Consider the following 18,659-nt stretch of genomic DNA (forward strand, 5'->3'; position numbering starts at 1 on the left):
TGTTAAACAACACTGATTTGGTCTTGGAGCTAAGCCCTCCATCTCCCCAGCTGTACAACAAGCAGCTACTTAAGGCTATTTTGCTTAAAATACAGATCAGTGCTGCATATTTAAAGCAGACAATATCACAGCACGTGTCTAAAACGTGGGTAGATTCAAGCAGAAGTTCCTGGCCGGGTCTCTGCACTTCATTGTCTGACTTAGGTATTTAGAGAATGGCCTGAGTTGGAATGGACCTTAAAAATCATCTGCTTTCAACCCCCCAGCCATGGGCATGGACACCTCTCACTGGACCAGATTGGTCAAAGGCTCATCCAGGGATGTTCATCCACTTCTAGGGATGAGGTGTCCACAGCTTCTCTGAGCAACCTGTTCCAGTGTCTCACCACCCTCGTAGTAAAGAACTTCTTCCTAATGTCCAATTTAAATCTACCCTGCTCTAGTTTCAAACCATTGCTTCTTGTTCTGTCACCACAGACCCTTATAAACAGCCCATTTTCAGTTTTTCTGTAGGCACCCTTCAGGTGCTGGAAGGTCACAAGAAGGTCTTTCTGGAGCCTTTTCTTCTCCAGGCTGAACAGACCCAACTCCCTCAGTCTGTCCTGTAGGAGAGGTGCTCCAGCCTCTGATCATCTTTGTGGTCTCCTCTGGACCCTATCCAACAGATCAATGTCCTTCTTGTGTTGGGAGCTCCAGAGCTTATAGACTTAACTTATAGACACTTAGAGGCTTAATCACAGTTGAGTTCTGTGAAGGCTTTTCTTAGCTCTATTTCCTCTTTTCTTTGGTAAGTGGTAAAAAGAGAAGAGGCCAATTTTGAGCACATTTTGGACTGAGCTGCAAATGGCTGGAAATCAACAGCTGCACGTGACTTTATTCTATTACAAACTAGGGACAGGCAAAATTGCTGCTGAATTGTAAGCAAAGGGTCACCCTGCTCCTCAATTACCCTGGTCCCTAATGCACTGAATTGCAAATCATATCCGTTCCTGGAGCGTAACACTATCTGGCTCAGCATGCCAGACAAAAATGAGCTCATAGAGCAAAGCAGCCTGAGAAAACAGCTTTTACATGAGATGGGAAAGTGGTCTTAATCTCCAGCCTGAGTGGGGAAGTAATCAACCTCTATTCCTTAGCTCTGCAAGGAAGACCTCATTGCTCTCGACCTAAAAGGAGGCTGCAGTTAGGTGGGGATTGTTCTCTTCTCATTAGTATCAGGTGATAGAATGAGAGGAAATGGCTTGAAAATGTGCCAGGGGAGGTTTAGGTTGGAGATTAGGAAAAATTCTTGACTGAAAGAGTGGTCAGGCATTGGAACAGGCTGCCCAGGGAGGCGGTGATCCCTCAGGTGTCAAGAAACATGTAGACATGGCTCTTCAGGACATGGTTTAATGTCCATGGTGGTTTTTAGTTGATAGTTGGATTTGGAGGTCTTAGAGATCTTTTCCAACCAAAACAAATCTATGATTCCATGACCTTCATCCAACAGCAAGGGGCAAAGGTACCATTTAAAATAGTGCTGAATTAAGAGTTTCTGTGCTGGGGGGTTGCTGGGTTGGAGGAGGATGTTTTCAGGCTGGCTGGTATCCTGTTGGTTTCAGGAGGTGAATATCTTAAAAATGATAGATTTCCATGTCCTGGACTCAAAAATGTGCTTTAAATGACAAGTGGAAATGTATCACATGGATAAAACTCTAAATACTTTAACCTTAAGCAGCAGAATTTTGCCCTGATTTGTTCTGCTCCCATGATGGAGTGACCCACGCTGCCTCCTTTAACCAATCTGGCAGCAAGGAGGATCCTGAGCTGGACTCCTAATTGAATCACAGAATCATAGAAGGGTTTGGGTTGGAAGGGACCTTTAAGGATTATCTAGTCCAACCCTCCTCCAATCAGCAGAGACAACTTCAACTAGATCAGTTTGCTCAGAGTCCCAGACAACCTGACCTGGAATGTTTCAAGAGATGGGGCTTCTACCACCACTGTGGGCAACTCTGGGACAGTGTTTCATCACCTTCAGCATAAAACCCATCCTTCCTTAGATCTAGTCTTAATCTCCCCTCTTTGAGTTTAAAACCATCACCCCCTTGTCCTAAAATATGGTCACTTTTTCATCCTTGGCAGTATTTTTGCCATCTGCCCACCAAGCCTGCTTGGACTGTCTCTGAGTTGCAATACAGCTCTGTACCAGTATCCCCAGTTAGCTCTGGGACTGGCAGCAACACATCCCAATATGTCAGTGATGCAGATATGCTGCTTGTGTTTGTGGAGTCAGTGTCTCTGGACACCATACTGTGATGTATCCACCAGCTCAGAGCTACTAGATTTGCCCCCCAGCTCTGCAGGGTGTGATAGAGGTTTACCTGGATTTTCCTGGGCGGACATGTTTTAAGGTCCCCAGCGAGGAACTGTTAACAGCTATTTCTAAACTAACAGCCATTTACCAAAGAGAGAGAGAGAGAGAGAGAGAGAGAGAAACCCCCACTTTTCCTGTGAGATTTTTTTGTCATCCTAAATTTAGAAAACCTAAAAGGTATTGATGATCAAAAGGAGATTTTATTTTCTTTAATTCTATTTCTCCTTTTCCTTTATATTTCTCCTGTTCTCCTTTTTCTTCTCCCCCCCCCTTTTTATTTTTCCTTTTCCTTATATTTTTAATTTTCTTTATATTTCTCTTATTTCTGTTCTTCTTGTTTTTTTTTTCTCTTTTCCCTTTTCTTGTTACTTTTTTTTTCCTCTTTCTGTTTTTCTTTTGCTCTTCTCCTCCTTCTCCTCCTTCTCCTCCTTCTCCTCCTTCTCCTCCTTCTCCTCCTTCTCCTCCTTCTCCTCCTTCTCCTCCTTCTCCTCCTTCTCCTCCTTCTCCTCCTTCTCCTCCTTCTCCTCCTTCTCCTCCTTCTCCTCCTTCTCCTCCTTCTCCTCCTTCTCCTCCTTCTCCTCCTTCTCCTCCTTCTCCTCCTTCTCCTCCTTCTCCTCCTTCTCCTCCTTCTCCTCCTTCTCCTCCTTCTTTCTCCAAGCTGATGAATAATACAGACTGGGAACATGTAAAGTTGTTCGCAATATATCCTGTACAAGGCACAGAGTGAGGGTCACACTTTGATAAGTACCAGTGTCACATCCCAACTCCTGCCTCCTTTAACCAATCTGCCTGTGCACCCTTGCCCTGCTGTCCCATGCTGAGTGGCTGCACTTGGTTTCATGCTGGAGACCAAGTGCTGCTCTTTGCTGCCAACTGTGCAGAGATGTAGGTTTGGTCATATCTTCTCCTTCTTGAATTGCAAACAACAGAAACCATCCCCTTTGCCCAAACCACATCACTGCTTTAATGGGGGCTGCTGTTGTCCCCCTGGGTGCTGGTTCAATCTTTTGTGTTGCTCCTGTCATTTTTCTGTGAGAAATGAGCAAGTCTCAGCATGGTAATAAAGAAACGAAAGGAAGAACCAGTTAAAACTGTGGTGATCAGGAGGACCCACTTGATGTAATCCCATTCACATGTGTATGTGTGTGTGTGTTTTGTTCTCTCAAAGTTTCACTCCTCTGGTTCTCATCAAGAGACCACAGTGTGCATCCAGAGGAAGCTAAACCATCTTTTGAGAAATTGGGGTGCAGCAGAATGAGATGGTGTGGTAGTTTCAGGCTGATGCCTAGAAAGTTTTCCACAGATTGAATAGAAAAGTAGTAGGATGTAAAAAAATTACCATGAGGGAAATAAAGTCTAAATAATCCCTTTGGTCTGATTAATAACATAAAGTTAGTTTTATAAAATAACTCTTTCTCTTTTTAGCTTCTTTGTTTCAGCTGATACTGGCTGGTAGGTTTTGCTTAGCTACTGCTGACCTTGCTGCATTCTTGTTGTGGCTAAGTACTAGCAAGCTACCCTCTGCTCATCTCTCTCTCTCTTTTACCTTGTATAGTGCGGGGGAAGGGAGGGGGAAGCTATGGTTTTGTCCAGGGGGGGTCTTGTGTTGTTTATAAATTGTAAATATTGTATATTTTGTACATATTCATTGCACTCCATATTTCTAAGATTTTGGTGTGCTTGTAAATCCAGCTTCATTTGCTTTCCAAAAGTGCCACTCTGGCACTTTTATTTTGGGGGGTAATTTCAACCCACCACAGATGGCTTGCCCAAGCTGAGACAAGCCAGGGAGGTAAAGGTGTGCTTTGCTGTTTCCCAGTGCTTTCCCTCTATCCTTGTACTATGTACCAGTGCAGCAGGCACAAAACTGGCTGCAAAATCTGTGGCTGTTGTGACCCAGCAGGAGATAAGCATGGAGAGGAGCTGGTGCTTTCCATCCTCTCCACCTTCACCCCATAATGAAACCCCTGTCCTTTACCACAGTATCTCATGGTTTCTGTCCTTGAGCCCTTGCCCACTGCACTCAGAATCTGCAAGTTGTGGAACAAGACACATCTCCTGCTGTCACTGTGAGATCACTCTGTGGTTGTGGTAAGGTCAGGCAGCTCCCCAGATTTCTCATACACTTTCTTCACACTTGATACAAACACTTGAGGCATTTCCTAAAGTCCATGGGCCCAGGAAAGCCATCACAATCATCATCTGTCAAAGATCTATAGAGCTATCCCTATCCCGTCTTCAGCACCCACATCTGCTCAGCTGTGGACATCTGCCTCTGTTACGCTGGTTAGTGGCATCATTGCTTCTGGTAAGATTAAATAGTAGGTTTCTGCTGGTTTTGCTTGAGAAGGGTTTACATTTAGTCATATAGTAACTCCTCTGAGAGGCTGAGGACAAACAAGACTAGTGAAGCATCTGGAAGTGGTTTAAAGTAGCAACTCTCTCAGGTGCTGGTGGAGAAAGATGGGAGATGAGGTGCAGCTGCTCTGGGTGTGGTCACTATAAAAGCCCATTAACCCTCCTACCAGTTTTGAGGTAGTATTAAGTTTCCCCTTTTCCAGGAGACATGGATCACTTCAAGTCTCAGTGCAGCCTCATATTTGGAGGTGCTCTCGCAAGACTTCATCTATCAAGAAGCAGATGTTGTTTTCTGCAAGGTCAGCTTTTCTCCATTTCTGTGTCCCTTTTTGCCTAGCTTTTGTTGGTCTTTCTTGAGAGACCAGTTGAGGGTGAAATGAGGAAGAGTTTGATGCCTGTCCAGGTATGTCTTTTATAGTCTGACTGCAAAAGTACAGAGAACCACTAAATAATTCTTTCCTCAGGCATTTGAATGAGCTTCTCAGGGAAGTGGTGGAGTCGCCATCCCTGGAGTGTTCAAAAATGTGTAGACATGGCACCTCACAGCATGGCTTAGTGGTCCTGGTAGTGTTGGGTTAATGGTTCAACTTGATGATCTTTTCCAGCCTTAATGCTTTTATTATTTCACTAAATGAGTAACCAAGTTGATGCCCCCAACAGCTAAAGGCATCTCGGGTGTTGCTAGATGTTGGTGTGCTTTCCTTTGAATCAAGCTCAGCATACAAAATTCAGAGAGGTGAAGTCAGTGGAGATTATCTTCAATATTGTAGCTGGTTTGCTCTTCCTTTGGAGCTATGACATGCCATCAGTGTCCTTGTCCTGGAGAACTATTTCTACTGAATTCAGTGGCCAGAGGGTCAGGTTACGCTATGGTAGACCTCCTTTCTGGAGGACTCTGAAGATGGATGGAGATGGCAAGGGGCTTTAGAAAGCTGGGGAAAGCCAGTTGGAGAAGAGGAGGGAGAGAATAAGGAAATGAAGCTGCCAAAGACCTTCATGCCAGGAGGAGGAAGAAATGGATAAACAGGAATGAAGGATAAACAGGAATGAAGGATAAACAGGAATGAAGGATAAACAGGACTGGAGGGAGGAGATCTGCACAGGGTGGTGGTGAAGTGGGAAAGCTCAGCAAGGGGGAAAAAAAATGGGAACGTAATTTTGGACAAGAGGAAAAATTACTCAAGTAATTTTGGGACTGAATTTATCAAATGAGAACATTTATCTTGAAGTGGGAGTGATAACAACCATCCTGGGAGCTGTAAATCTTAAAAGCACAACTGGTCTTTATGAGACTTCACTTAGCATCTTTACTCGGGGCTGTGCTTGCCTCCAGGTATCATGTCCAGGCTTTCAGCCCCACTGAGGCACAAGGGCATGAGAAACAAAGGCTGGTTTTCAAGACAGAGGTGGTTTGGGATCAGAAAACACTGGTGAACCTTTTCTGGCTTTTATCTGATTAATTATGTGCTAGTGCCAAGACACTTTGCTAAATATTAAGCCTGAACTTTAGAAAATGGAAAGGCTTTCTTCTCCGGGAAGGCTGGCATTCAGGCAAGTGACGACTGCACATGAATGATCCTCTTTGTTTGCCTTCCCTTGCTTTCCCCTGATTGCTTTAAAATATTGCTGATTGCTTGAGTAGCTGAGAAGCCTCTCTTGGAAATCTACCAAATGTGCTTCAGCAGAGGTTATTTTAATGATTTGCATTTGGCCTGGATTTGGTATTCTCATACACACACACTTTTTTTTTCTTCTTTGACAATTAAAGAACCAATTTAATTCCTCGCCCCTGCCCTGTCCTTTTGATGGAAGCTGCTTGGCTCTAGAGTTTGGTAACAATGTACAGCAGTGTTCAGCTCCAGGTGTTCTTATCACACCCCTCTATTCTGCCCTAGTGAGGCCACGCCTGGAGTCCTGGGTCCAGTTCTAGGCCCCCCAGTTCAAAAGAAAACAAGGAGTACTGGACAATTCAGTGGAGTCTACAAAGATGCTGAGGGGCCTGGAGTATCTCTGTAAGGAGGAAAGGCTGAGAGCCCTGGGGCTGTTGAACCTGGAGAAGAGCAGCCTGAGAGAGAATCTTCTCAATGCTCAGCAAGAACTAAAGGGTGGGAGGCAAGAAGATGTGGCCAAACTCTTCTCAGTGGTGACCAGTGAGAGGACAAGGGACAGTGGGAAAAAAACTGCAACCCAGGAGGTTGCCCCTGAATGTGAAGAAAAGATTCTTTGCTGTGAGTATGGTGGAGCTCTGGGGCAGGCTGCCCAGAGAGGCTGTGGAGTTGTCTTCTCTGGGGAGATGCCAGAACTTCCTGGACATTTTGATCTTGGGCAGCCTGCTATGGCTGCCCCTGCTTTATCAGAGGAGTTGGACTAGATAATCCCCCAAGGTCCATTACAACCTTTAGTACTCTGTGTCTGTGATTCTCCTGTGCATATTTGGCTTCTTGCTGTTCCGTGGAAATTCAAGGAGCATCCCAAAGTGCTCTTTTGCCCTTTGTGTCTAGCATCACTAAGGATAAAGCAGTTTGCAGCACAACGAAGGTCCATCTCATCTACAACCTGCACCAATAGTCATGGGGCTGATAAAGCTGGTTGTCCTACATGTCTGGACCCCCTTGGTTGGCTTCTCACCTGTCTAGTTGGACTCTCTCCAGGAGGCCCTTGTCTGCCTTGAATTGGCAAGTCCATAACCAGACCCTGTAGTCCAAATGTGGCCTCACTAGGGCAGAGGAGAGAGGGTTGAGAACCACCCTCAGGCTGCTGGTCACGCTTTTTAATGCACCTGAATTGAATCATCTTCTTTGTCAACAAAGAAACCCTGATGGACCAGGATAAAATAACTTCGAGTGGTCAGGCATTGGAACAGGTTGCTGAGGGACGTGGTGGAGTCCCCATCCCTGGAAGCATTCAAAAAAATGTGTAGGCATGGCACTTGGGCACATGGTTTAGTGGGCAGGGTACTGCTGGGTTGGCAATTAGACTTGAAGTCTTTTCCAACCTCAGTGATTCTGACTCGGTGTCCTGCCATCCCTTTGGGTACCCTGCTTCTGCTTGCAATGCATTTGAGCTGGGTGGTACAAGCATCTCCTGATTGCCCCACGCTGGGGTTGTCAATAGATTTAATTGCTGGAGACAGATGAAATTGCAATTAAACCTATTCAGCCAGATAATGAGGCATTCAGGGCTTTAGGAATTTTATAGGGTTCGATTAGATTCAGTTGCCAAGCCTGAACCTTCTGAATTTCTCCCATTGAAGTTGGCAATTGACAGGCAAACCTCTGCTTATAACTGAAGAGCAATCCTGGAGAGAGCTTTGGGAGGTGTTTTCAGCCAGGTATGGTCTGAGCAGGGTGGGCAAATTGTGAATGTAGCTGGATATGAAGCAGTTAATTCCTGGGTTGCTTTGCTGGAGTGAGAAACATCAGCCTAAGTGTTTTCCCTTCAGGCTCAAGCTGGTGGGAAGGGATGAGAAGAGCTGCCTTGCACCCTTCCTTTTAAACCTTGATTTAAACATCTGGAAGCAGGAGCCCATCAATAATTTGAATGTCTTTTAGCAGCTGTTTGAGACTAGGCTTATTTATTCATGGGGTTGTGAAGATCCCATAGGCAGTAATAAAATGTGAAGCTCTGAGGACACTTTGTACCTTCTGTTCACCCCTGCTCCCCTCCATCCCCTTTGGCTTCTCATGGCTCTCCAGAGTCAGGATGGGGCTGGAAGTGCCTCACACTTTCAGTCTCAAGCCTGAATGTTCCTATTCACCCTGGGGGCTCTTGTCTTTCACTTTTCTTTTGTCTTTGACCTTTTTTGGCTTGTTTATCTCCTGAACAGAGGATCTCTAGCTGCAGGCACAGGTAGGACCTACTGCAGTGAGACCTGCTCTTCATCAGGTGTGGAGTTACAGAATCACAGAACAGTTTGGATTGAAAGAGACCTTTAAAGGTCATCAGGTCCAACTGCCTTGCAGTAAGCAGGGACCTCTCCAACTAGAGCAGGTTGCTCAGATTTCCAATTAACCTTACCTGGAATGTTTCCAGGGATGGGTCTTCCATCACCTCTGGGCAGCCTGGGCCGGTGTCTCGCCACCCTTGGTGGTGTCCTGGGGTGCAGCTTCTCTGTTTTTGACAGAAGGAGGAGCTGATTGAAGCTGGGAGGTCCTTGTGCTCCCATGAGGGTGAAATGTCAGCTCTTTGGAGCTGATGTCCCTCCCAGCAGCTGGCAACCTCATCTGGTGTCTTTCCTATTCCCAGCCCTGCAGAAACAGGCTGCCCATCTCACCGAGTTTTGGGGTCACTCCACCATCTCCATGCCAAGAAGGCAAGTGTGACACTTATGCCCTTTTAGGGGTAATTTCCCAGATGTTTAAACCCAGAAAGTGGACCCCAAAGTCATCTGCATTATCTTCACAGCTCCACAACTGTTTCTTGCTGTCTCCTGATATCAATCTCAATGTCTTCCATCTGAGACCATGTGTTAGAAAGCTCTCTCCTGTTGTAACATGAGACAAAGTGCAATCACAATTTTGAGATGTCTTGACTCATACACCCCCCATACCTTTTCAACAACACTGTCAGACCTCCAGCATACAGCCATAAATCAGTCTTGCACCCCATTTCTGGTGTTTCCCATCTTCTCCAGGTGCTGAAAGCCAGCCTGGACTCTTTGGCCCCCTGGAAACAGAAACTATTTCTCTTCCTCTCAACTCTTTCCACGAGGCAGCTCCTTCCTTTACAAACATCCTGGTTATTTTATTATTATTATTTTATGCCCACAAGGTAAGGAGGAGGGTTGTTCCCCCCCTCCCCCTTTTCTCCCCCCTCTTCACTCCCACATTCCTTTCAAAAGCATGTGGGGTGGCATCTCCTCTCCCAGCCACACTCCGCTCCACTCAGTCCCAGCTGCTGGCCCGCAGGGAAGGAGTTGGAGTGAGTTGGAGGTGGGGGATGCCTGGAGCAGCCCCTCCTCCTGCCTCTTAACTTCCTCCAAGCCTAAGAGGAGTTTTGCTGCAGCCCAGCCGACACAGCCACCACTCTGGGACTGTTGGAGCCTCTCACCCATGGGGAGAAGCCAATGTGCAGCAGCTTTGTCCAGGTGAGCAGCTCTGTCTGCCTGTCCCTAGCTGTCTGTCCCGGTATCAGGTTTTCTATGCTCTGTTGTTGTTTGTTTGTTTTTTTTCTTCCCTGCTCTCTCCTGTTCTCGGGTTGCAGTTAAATGGAGTGAGAGTGGGCTGGGGGTGATGGGGACAATGAGGAAGTAGCAGCTCCTACCTGAGCTGTAAATTGTGTCCAACTTCCCAGTGTGTGGCACAAGTGAACCACTTACTGCTGTCTCAGAAGTGCTTGGGATGCCCCAAACCTGCCTGAAATCTGAATTTGGGAGTGGTTTTGCAATTCCTGTGATGGGACATGGCTCAGAGACATCAGCTGGTCTTGGATGCAGGTTCTGAAGAAGGGTTTTCATGTGCAGCACATGATGGGTTGTTTTAGGGAGTTTTGGAGGCTTTCTGGAAGGAAACTAATTGGTTTTGCCTCCTTTGATGCACCCAGCAGGTCTGAGCATTGAAATGGGCAGATTCTGGCCCTGGGAAACTTCCCACCTTTGGAATAAGGAGCTGAAGTTGTCTTCTAATCTTGTTTAGTTGGATTGTGTGAGATGGATGTTGATAAAATAGTGAGTCTTGGATCAGAGCAGTGGAATAGACCTCCCTGGGACTGGTTGTAACTCCAGACAAAATGGATATTTCTCCATGAGCAGCATAAAGGGTGGATCTGTGGTCATTCCTGGATGGGAAAATTGGATGATTTTAATGGAGAAGTTGCATAGTTCAGGGTGGGCTTCTGCTTTGCTGCAGTGGGGCCAAACTGGACCTGCAAAGCTTGTAGGATTGCAGTGAATGCCATGACCTCATGTGCATGCAGCTCCACATTGTGTGTCTGCTCCTTTCCTGACCCAGCAGCGAGTCACATAGCCTGGGTTTTCTGCCTCAGTAGCACCAGTGGTGATGGTCACTGAGATCCTTCAACATCAGTCCACCCATTCCCACCTCCCCCTATAGATGCTGAAATGATGTCTCACAGGGAACAGTGGTGATTAACAATTTTGTTTGGCTGCTATCCATTCCAGCCCCCAAATAATGTAATTTATGCTTGCAGCCAAGAATTACAGGAAAGTGCTTTTCTTCTGGGGAGAGAAGAAAATCAGCCACCAGGCAGATGATGCATGGGGTGTCGGAACAGTCTTTGTGGCTCTGACAAAGAGATTGCTTTGTAGGATGGAGTCTGCAGAAATTGCTCTCTGCATGGTGTTCTTGTCAAGTAGAGCAGAAAGCAACTGGATGATGTTTTTTGGGGGTTCCCAATGCTCCTCTAGTGGGGTGTCTTCTGCAGACATCTCCAGTGTCCCAAGCAGTACCAGAGCAGGTCATGCACAAGCAGAGGTGTTGGGTGGGGAGGTGCCGGAGGTTGTTTGGAGGGTTGTCAGATAGAATCACAGGTTGAAAGGGACCCTCAAAAGCCATCTTGTCCAACCCCCCTGCAGTGAGAAAGGACATCTTCAGATCAGGTTGCTCAGGGCCCTGTCAAGTTTGTCCTTGAATGTCTCCACCACAGCTCTGGGCAACCTGTTCCAGTATTTCACCACCCTCACTGTGGCCCCTCACCTGGCACTGTCCTCAGCCTGGCTGAGGTGGTAATACTCATACAGTGCAGGACTGGGAATATGCAGGATATTAGGGATGACTTTTTCTCTCTGGAGTCTGTTTGAACAGCAGCTGCTCAGGAGTTTCTCACTGGAGCAGCTTTGTCAGCTATTCCTGCTCTTAACTCTTGGTGCACTGCAGCTCACAACTGAAAGAGGGTTTGTGTGCATGAAAGCTTGTCTGCTTTCTCCACCTGCCTTTCCCCAGCACAGCTTGTCTCATGTTTCAGCTGTTATCAGCTTTTCCTGGCCCATGCAGTGCCTGCCCACCAGATTTGTTCCTCTGACCCTGCTCACTCCAGACAAGGGAAAGAGCAGAAATACAGCAGAACATTTCCAACTCCATTTTCTGCTCACCTATACCCCTGCCCCAGGCAATCATGCAGACATGATATCTCCCTGATTACAGGAAAGCTCATCATACCACCACCCAAGGCTTTGCACCTACAATGGGGAGCAGACCTACAACCACTCCTGGAGGGAGGCAGAGCAAAGATATAATTTGGGATGGTTTGGGTCTGCATTTTGGACAATATCCTCTCCTGAAGAGACTATTTGGTAGCTGTCAGGGACCTGGTAGCACAGGTCTGTGTAGGTGGGAAAACCCATCAGGGGAGTGGGGAAGGATGGATGTGTGTAGGTGCAGAGGTGACTCTTTGCTTGGAGAAGTGATGCTTTCAGCTTGCTGCAGCACCTGGGAAGTGGTGCAGGTGGTGGGGAAAGGTGGGTGATGAGTTCATCTCATGCCTCACCTTTAGAAAGAAAGCAATCAATTAATCTAAAAAGTGAGATTTTGTGGTTTCAAATCCTTCAGTGGAGCTTGCTGGTTGGCAGCTGAGTGCTCCAGCTCAGGGACTGGGTGTTCTTCCCATGCCTGGGGGAAGCTGCTCTTGTGCTTGCTGGGGAGTGAGATGCCTCTGGCACAGCTCCTCCAATTCTTTTTCCATAAATCCTCTCCCCTGTATCTTGAGGAAGCACAGACCCAGCAGTGCCTTCTGATAGACTGGGAAGAACAGAGAGAAACATCCACGTGAGTTTAGCAGCATCCACTGCACCTTTGGTGGGAGCATCCTGTGGTGCCCCAGAGTGGTGCAAGTGGGCAAGAGTCACCAAGACATCTTGGTGGTATGGGCCAAATTATGGACCTTGTACCACAGATAATGATTTTTGGGAAGGTTTCACTGCTGCCATGGTTTATTTGGTAACACTTGCCCATCAATATTCCCCTCAGCACCTCATGAACTGATTTGCCCCCTCCCTGGAAGTGCTCAAGGCCAGGTTGGATAGGGCCTTGAGCAACCTGGTCTAGTGGAAAGGGTCCTTGCTTGTGGCTGGGAGGTTGGAGCCAGATGATCTTTAAGGTCCATTCCAGCTCAAACCATTCTATGATTTTGTTTTTACAGTCAGTCCATGAAAACCCAACCAGTCTAGATGGATATGAGAAGACAATTCTCTCTTAACAATTAAACCAGTTTATAGTGAGTATAAAGCATGTGGCACCAGACAGCAAGTTTGCAGGGAAGTGAAAAACAAAGGTAGGTAGCAAATGGCAGATTATGCCAGTGCTGGCCTTTGAGGGAGATGTCTGTCTGTCACAACATGCCTGCTTCAATGCCCCAGCAACTCAACCAGTGCTGCACATGAGACCTGGGAGACGAAAATAGCCCAGATCAAGATGCCTGTCTAGTTGAACCATCTCAGCAATATGAAAATGCCAAGAGGATATGGGAAAGTGCATTTGAGAAGCATTTCACTTGCTTAATAGAAACTGAAGCTGAGATTTATGGTTGCTTTATCCCTTTCAGAGGGGACTGTCCACACGAGGGCAGCTGGTATTTGCATCATACCTTTATAGAATGGTTTGGGTTGGAAGGGACCTTAAAGATTGTCTGGTTTCAACCTCTGTGGCATGGACAGGGAATCATGATCACGTCAAGAGACTACAAGGCCCATCATCATCATAGGAAGCTTTGTACAAGCATAGTTCTCAGGGTTATCTTTTATGGTGGGATGGAGATATCCCCACTGAGGTTGAATCCTGACCAGGGTGGGGAACATGGTTTTATACTATAGGTCCTGGGCAGTTCTTTGTGGGGTTGCATGGGGTAGGAGGTGTAGATTGGCAGGGTCAGGCTGCCCACAGAGGGTAAACCCCATGTACAAACCTTCCTTCCCTTGTTTGTTTGTACTGTCCTTAGCTGTGGTCCTTGTTGTAGCAAGAGGGAAGGGAATCAGCTGGAATGAGTTGGCATCAGCCCAGAGGCAACAGGGATCTGCTTGGAGAATTTATCCTGCCACAAAACCAAGAGGCTCCCAGGGGATATGGTTGAGATTTTTGTTTTCTTTGTCCCAGCTCCCAGTCCCTTCAGTCAAGCTAAGGAGCATTCTGCATGCCCCATCCCTGGAAACATTCCAGGTCAGGTTGTTTGGGGCTCTGAGCAACCTGCTCTAGCTGAAGATGTCCCTTCCAACACAAACCATTCTGTGATTCTATGAAACCTTCACTGCACTCATGGCTTTTCTTTTTTTTCAATAAGGAGAAGTTGTGGTTCAGACAGAAAACCCTACTTTGTTTGCAACAGCTAGGGAAGCAGAAAGCATCAATTCCCCAAAACTAGGTCTTCTGGAGATGAAGAGAGAGAGTGGCTGGAGATTATCTTCACAATCACCACCCAACTCTAGCTTTCTGCTTGGAAATGTTTCCAAGTTGAAGTAATAGAGTACTTTTACTATTGTTAATGTGAAACCCTGCTGTGTGGGAAGTCACCATGGTACAGAAGAAAGAGGTCCAGGTTTCATTTCCAGGACTCGTAAGGTACTTTGCTTTTCTCCTTGATGTTTTTCTCCTTGATGTTTTTTAAGCTGAAGTGGTTCCAGATGCTGCTTGTATAACTTCTGCAGGAGGTGGGAGATGGCTAAAACCAGCCCCAGCTGGATATGACTTTTCAAGCTGTCCCATGCTGGGGAGGAGGTATCATCTGCCACGTCCAGCAACTTGCCACCTTTTCATTGGCCTTGATGCCCTCTTCCCGGTGGGGAACAGTCATAAAACCTGAGGAGGCTTCTGCTCCATGAAGTTTTGCCCTTAAATGTCTTTTTCCTTCAGATTGGAGCAAATCTTGACCTGCACTTTGCTTCGTGTTGTGTGAACAACTGCAGGAGCTGCTAAGGAGCATGTTGGAGCTCTGCTGGAGCCTGATGAATGGAGAGAGGATAGGGCAGAAGCATAGAATGGTTTGGGTTGGAAGAGACCTTAAAGACCTCCTATTTCCCCCGCCACCAATAGGGATACCTCCCACTAGACCAGATTGCTCGAAGCCTCACCCAGTCTGGTTTTAAACACTTCCAAGGATGAAGCATCCACAAGTTCTCTGGGTGACCTGTTCCTCCCTACAGTGTCTCCCATGCCAAAAGAGTCATAGCCAATCCTTGCCATGCTCTTAGGAGATCTACTGAGACATTAATCCTGCTTTTATACATGATCCCCATCTCTCTGCCACATCTGGAGAAACAAAGGCTTTGGGGTCTAAAGCTTCAGTTGGTGGGATTGGGAGGCCAGCAGCCGTGGGGGTCACTGCCTTTGAACAAACCAGGCACGTTCAGCTGGGTGCCGAAGCAGAAAATAAGCTTCCTCCAGCTACCACTTCATCTTCTTTTATTGAGCAGCCTCAGAAGATTTACCCTCCTTCCGTCCCCATCATCTCTGTTAAACATTACTACATGGTGCAACCCTTTTAAATCAGGAAATCAATGGAATTTATTGAAAAAAGGAGGAGTGGGGGGAAACCCTGTTTTCTCAAAGCTCTTGCTTCAAGAGAGGGAGGGGAAGCATTTACCCATTCTGCAAGGAGCAGCACTTTCTCCTGATTGCTGATGCTGCTGTTTAAACAGGCTCCGTGATGCAGCTTGTGGGTAAAAATGCTCCTTGGAAAAGACTTCCTTGCTTTAAAATCCTTCCATGTCATGGCAGAATTGCCTGGAGGCCCTCTAGGAGAACAAGGTGAATTGATGCATCTTGAGAAGCAGAGGGGAGCAGCAGCTCTGAGGGCTTGGTGTTTGTTGTGTTTTCAAGGAGGTTGCTGTCCACCTCTGGGAAGCTCAGCTCTCTGTGAGTCACCTGCAGGATATTCAGCTGCAGTTAGTGCTTCTGCCACACCTAATTAATTCTGAACACTTTGGACTATGTTGGTTTGGCCTGGGAGTTGTACAAAAGGCTTTCAAAAAGACCAAGGGTAATCCCTGCTTCTTTGGACTTGATTTGAGCTCTCTTTTTCAATACCAATTTGACACAATCACAGAATGGCGAAGGCTGGACAGGATCTCTGGAGATCATGCAGTCCAACCCCCCTGCTAAAGCAGTCACCCACAGCAGGTTTCCCAGGATCACAGTGTCTAGGTAGATTTGGAATCTCTCCAGAGGAGAGTTCACAACCTGAGAAGCCTGCTCCAGTCCTCTGGCACCCTCACAGGAAAGAAGATTCTCTTCACGTTCAGGTGGGGCCTCCCGGGTTCCAGTTTGTGTCCATTGTCCTTTGTCCTGTCACTGGGCACCACTGAAAAGAATCTGGCCCAATCCTCTCACTTCCCCCACCCCCCATTTAGCTCTCGCTGAGCATTGAGAAGATTCCCCTTTGCCCTTCTCCAGGCTCAACAGCCCCAGCACTTCAGCACCTTTGTAGGCTCTACCTGACTGTCTCCAGTAGTTCCCTGTCTCTCTTGAATTGGGTGATCCCAGAACTGGACCAAATACTCCAGATGTAGCCTCCCTGAGGCAGAGTGGGAGGTGGGGTTTGGGATGAGAACTTCTCTGACCCTTCTGGCCACACTGTTCTTCATGCATCCCAGGAGATTGGCCTTCTTGGACACAAGAGAACACTGCTTGCTCATGGTGAACTTGTCCACCAGCATTCCCAGGTCTTTCTCTGCAGAGCTGCTTTCCAGCAGATCCAGCCTTAACTTGTACTTGTGCAGGGATTTATTTCTCCCCAGGTGCAGGACCTTATACTTGCCTCTGTTGAAGTTCATGAGACTTCTCTCCACCCAGCTTTCCAATTTGTCCAAGGTTTACACCTCTGCTTTCAATGGGAACATTTTCCTAGCATGGATCAGCCCCTTGGGCTGCTACTAGAGTCCCAGGTGTTTCAGGAGTGTGCCTCCAGCTACCAAAGAGTCAACACATCAGGCTTCTTTAGGGAAATTTGTATTTAAGGGCTTTGGAGAGAAATCAATTACCATAAAAATCCATTAAACAGGAAGCTGGAAACTTTTAGCCCCCCTGAGGCTTATTTCTGTCAAGTGAGGAACAAGCTTTGTTGAACCAGATACTCCTTCCCATTCAAATCTACCATTTTCTTTGAGGTCTCAAAAGACCTTTTAACTCTCCTGCAGCAAATGATGCTGGGGACCTGCAGAAATGTACACACCAGGTGTTTCTATGTGAGTATTTAGAAGCTGAAGGAGCAAACCAGCATTTCTTTGGCAGGCAGTTGTGAACATATTTGCTTATAAAGTGGACAGACCTTCTAGGTGGCCCCAGCTATTGCATCTCCATCATGTCTCCTGAGTTTTTTTTCTTATGTTGGAAAGGTGGCCAGGATACTGAATGTCAGCAGCTTGAATGTCTGGCTTGGATCAGCAATAGTGTCCACCTAGATTAGGGCAGTACTGGGCACCAGTGAGATCACACCTTGAATACAGGCATCAGGGTTGGGGCCCTCAATCCAGGATGGACATTCAGATTTGGAGTATGTCCAGAGAAGGGCAACAAAGCTGATGAGGGGTCTAGAGCACAAGTCTTGTGAGAAGTCACTGAGGGAGCTGGGGCTGCTTAGCCTGGAGAAAAGGAGGCTGAAGGGAGACTTTCTTGCTCTTTAGAACTCCAGAGAGGAGGTTGGAGGCAGGTGAGGTTGGTCACTCCTCTCAGGTAACAAGTGATAAGACAAGGGGAAACAGCCTCAGGTTGTACCAGCAGGGGTTTAGCTGGGACATGAGGAACAATTTCTTCCCTGAAAAAGTTGTCAAGCCCCAGAAAAGTTGTGGCAGAAGTGGAGTCCCCACCCCTGGAGGGATTTTAAAACTGTATGGGTGTGGTGCTGAGGGTCATGGTTTGGTGGTGATGTGGCAGTGCTGGCTTAATGGTTGGACCTGAGGATCCTAAAGGTCTCTTCCAACCAAAACAATTCTATGATTCTGTGCTCAGCCTGCAGCCTTTGAGGGAGCTGCAAAGAGGAAATCTTTCCTCTGCCCAGCTGGTTGCTTTCAGGAGGCCTGTATGATAACATTTGAGATCTGCTTTCCTTTGCCACTTTTGGCTGAACTTATCAATGTTTCTCTGGGTGGTGGGGCAGTGAATTTGTCTGCTCATGTGCTGTGATACAGTGATGGGTCTTGGGACATGCATCTCCATGGCCCCCTTGGGAAGGCTATGCCCAGACACAGTTCTGAGATGTAATTTTGGAGTCTATTTGCAAACTGAAAGGAGCTTGTAGAGAGGTGGGGGTTGGTCTAGTCAACCAAGTTATAAGTGGTAGGACAAGAAGAAATGGCCTCAAGTTGTGTCAAGGGAAGTTTAGACTGGAGATTAGGAAGAATTTCTTCACTGAAAGGATTACCAGGCATTGGAACAGGCTGCACAGGGCAGTGGTGAAGTCCCCATCCCTGGAGGAGCTTCAAAGATGTGGAGATGTCGTACTGAGGGACATGGGTTAATGGTGACCTTGCAGTGCTGGGTTAATGCTTGGACTCAAAGGTCTTGTCAAATATAGACAATTGTGTGATTTGGTGAATGGAGTTAGCAGCACCTGGCATGGTTGATCCTGGGGAAGGAGGTGTGTGAGATCCATCTGGAGCCACAGGCACATGGGAGGCAGACCCAGGCCATGTGTGACAGCAAATCCACTGGGTCTCATCCCTTTTAGATTTTGCTGGCAGGGATTATTTATTTATACTGAGATATTGGGGGGGTGGAAAGATGGGGGGGGGGGGGTGTGTGGAAAGACTTGGGGGGGGGAGAATGAAGAATAATTTCTTTCAAACATCTACAGAAGAGGTACACATGGCTGCCCAGAGAGGTTGTGGAGTCATCTTCTCTGGAGACTTTCAAAACCCACCTGGATGCGTTCCTGTGTAACCTACTCTAGGTGATCCTGCTCTGGCTGGGAGGCTGGACTCAATGATCTTTCAAGGTCCCTTTCAATCCTTAACATTCTGTGAACATACTGTAAGGGGAACAGCTCAGCCTTTGGCACTACTGCA

Source organism: Melanerpes formicivorus, unplaced genomic scaffold, assembly GCF_026170545.1.
Source record: "Melanerpes formicivorus ecotype bairdi unplaced genomic scaffold, bMelFor1.0.p_v2 SCAF_3, whole genome shotgun sequence".
NCBI lineage: Eukaryota > Metazoa > Chordata > Aves > Piciformes > Picidae > Melanerpes > Melanerpes formicivorus.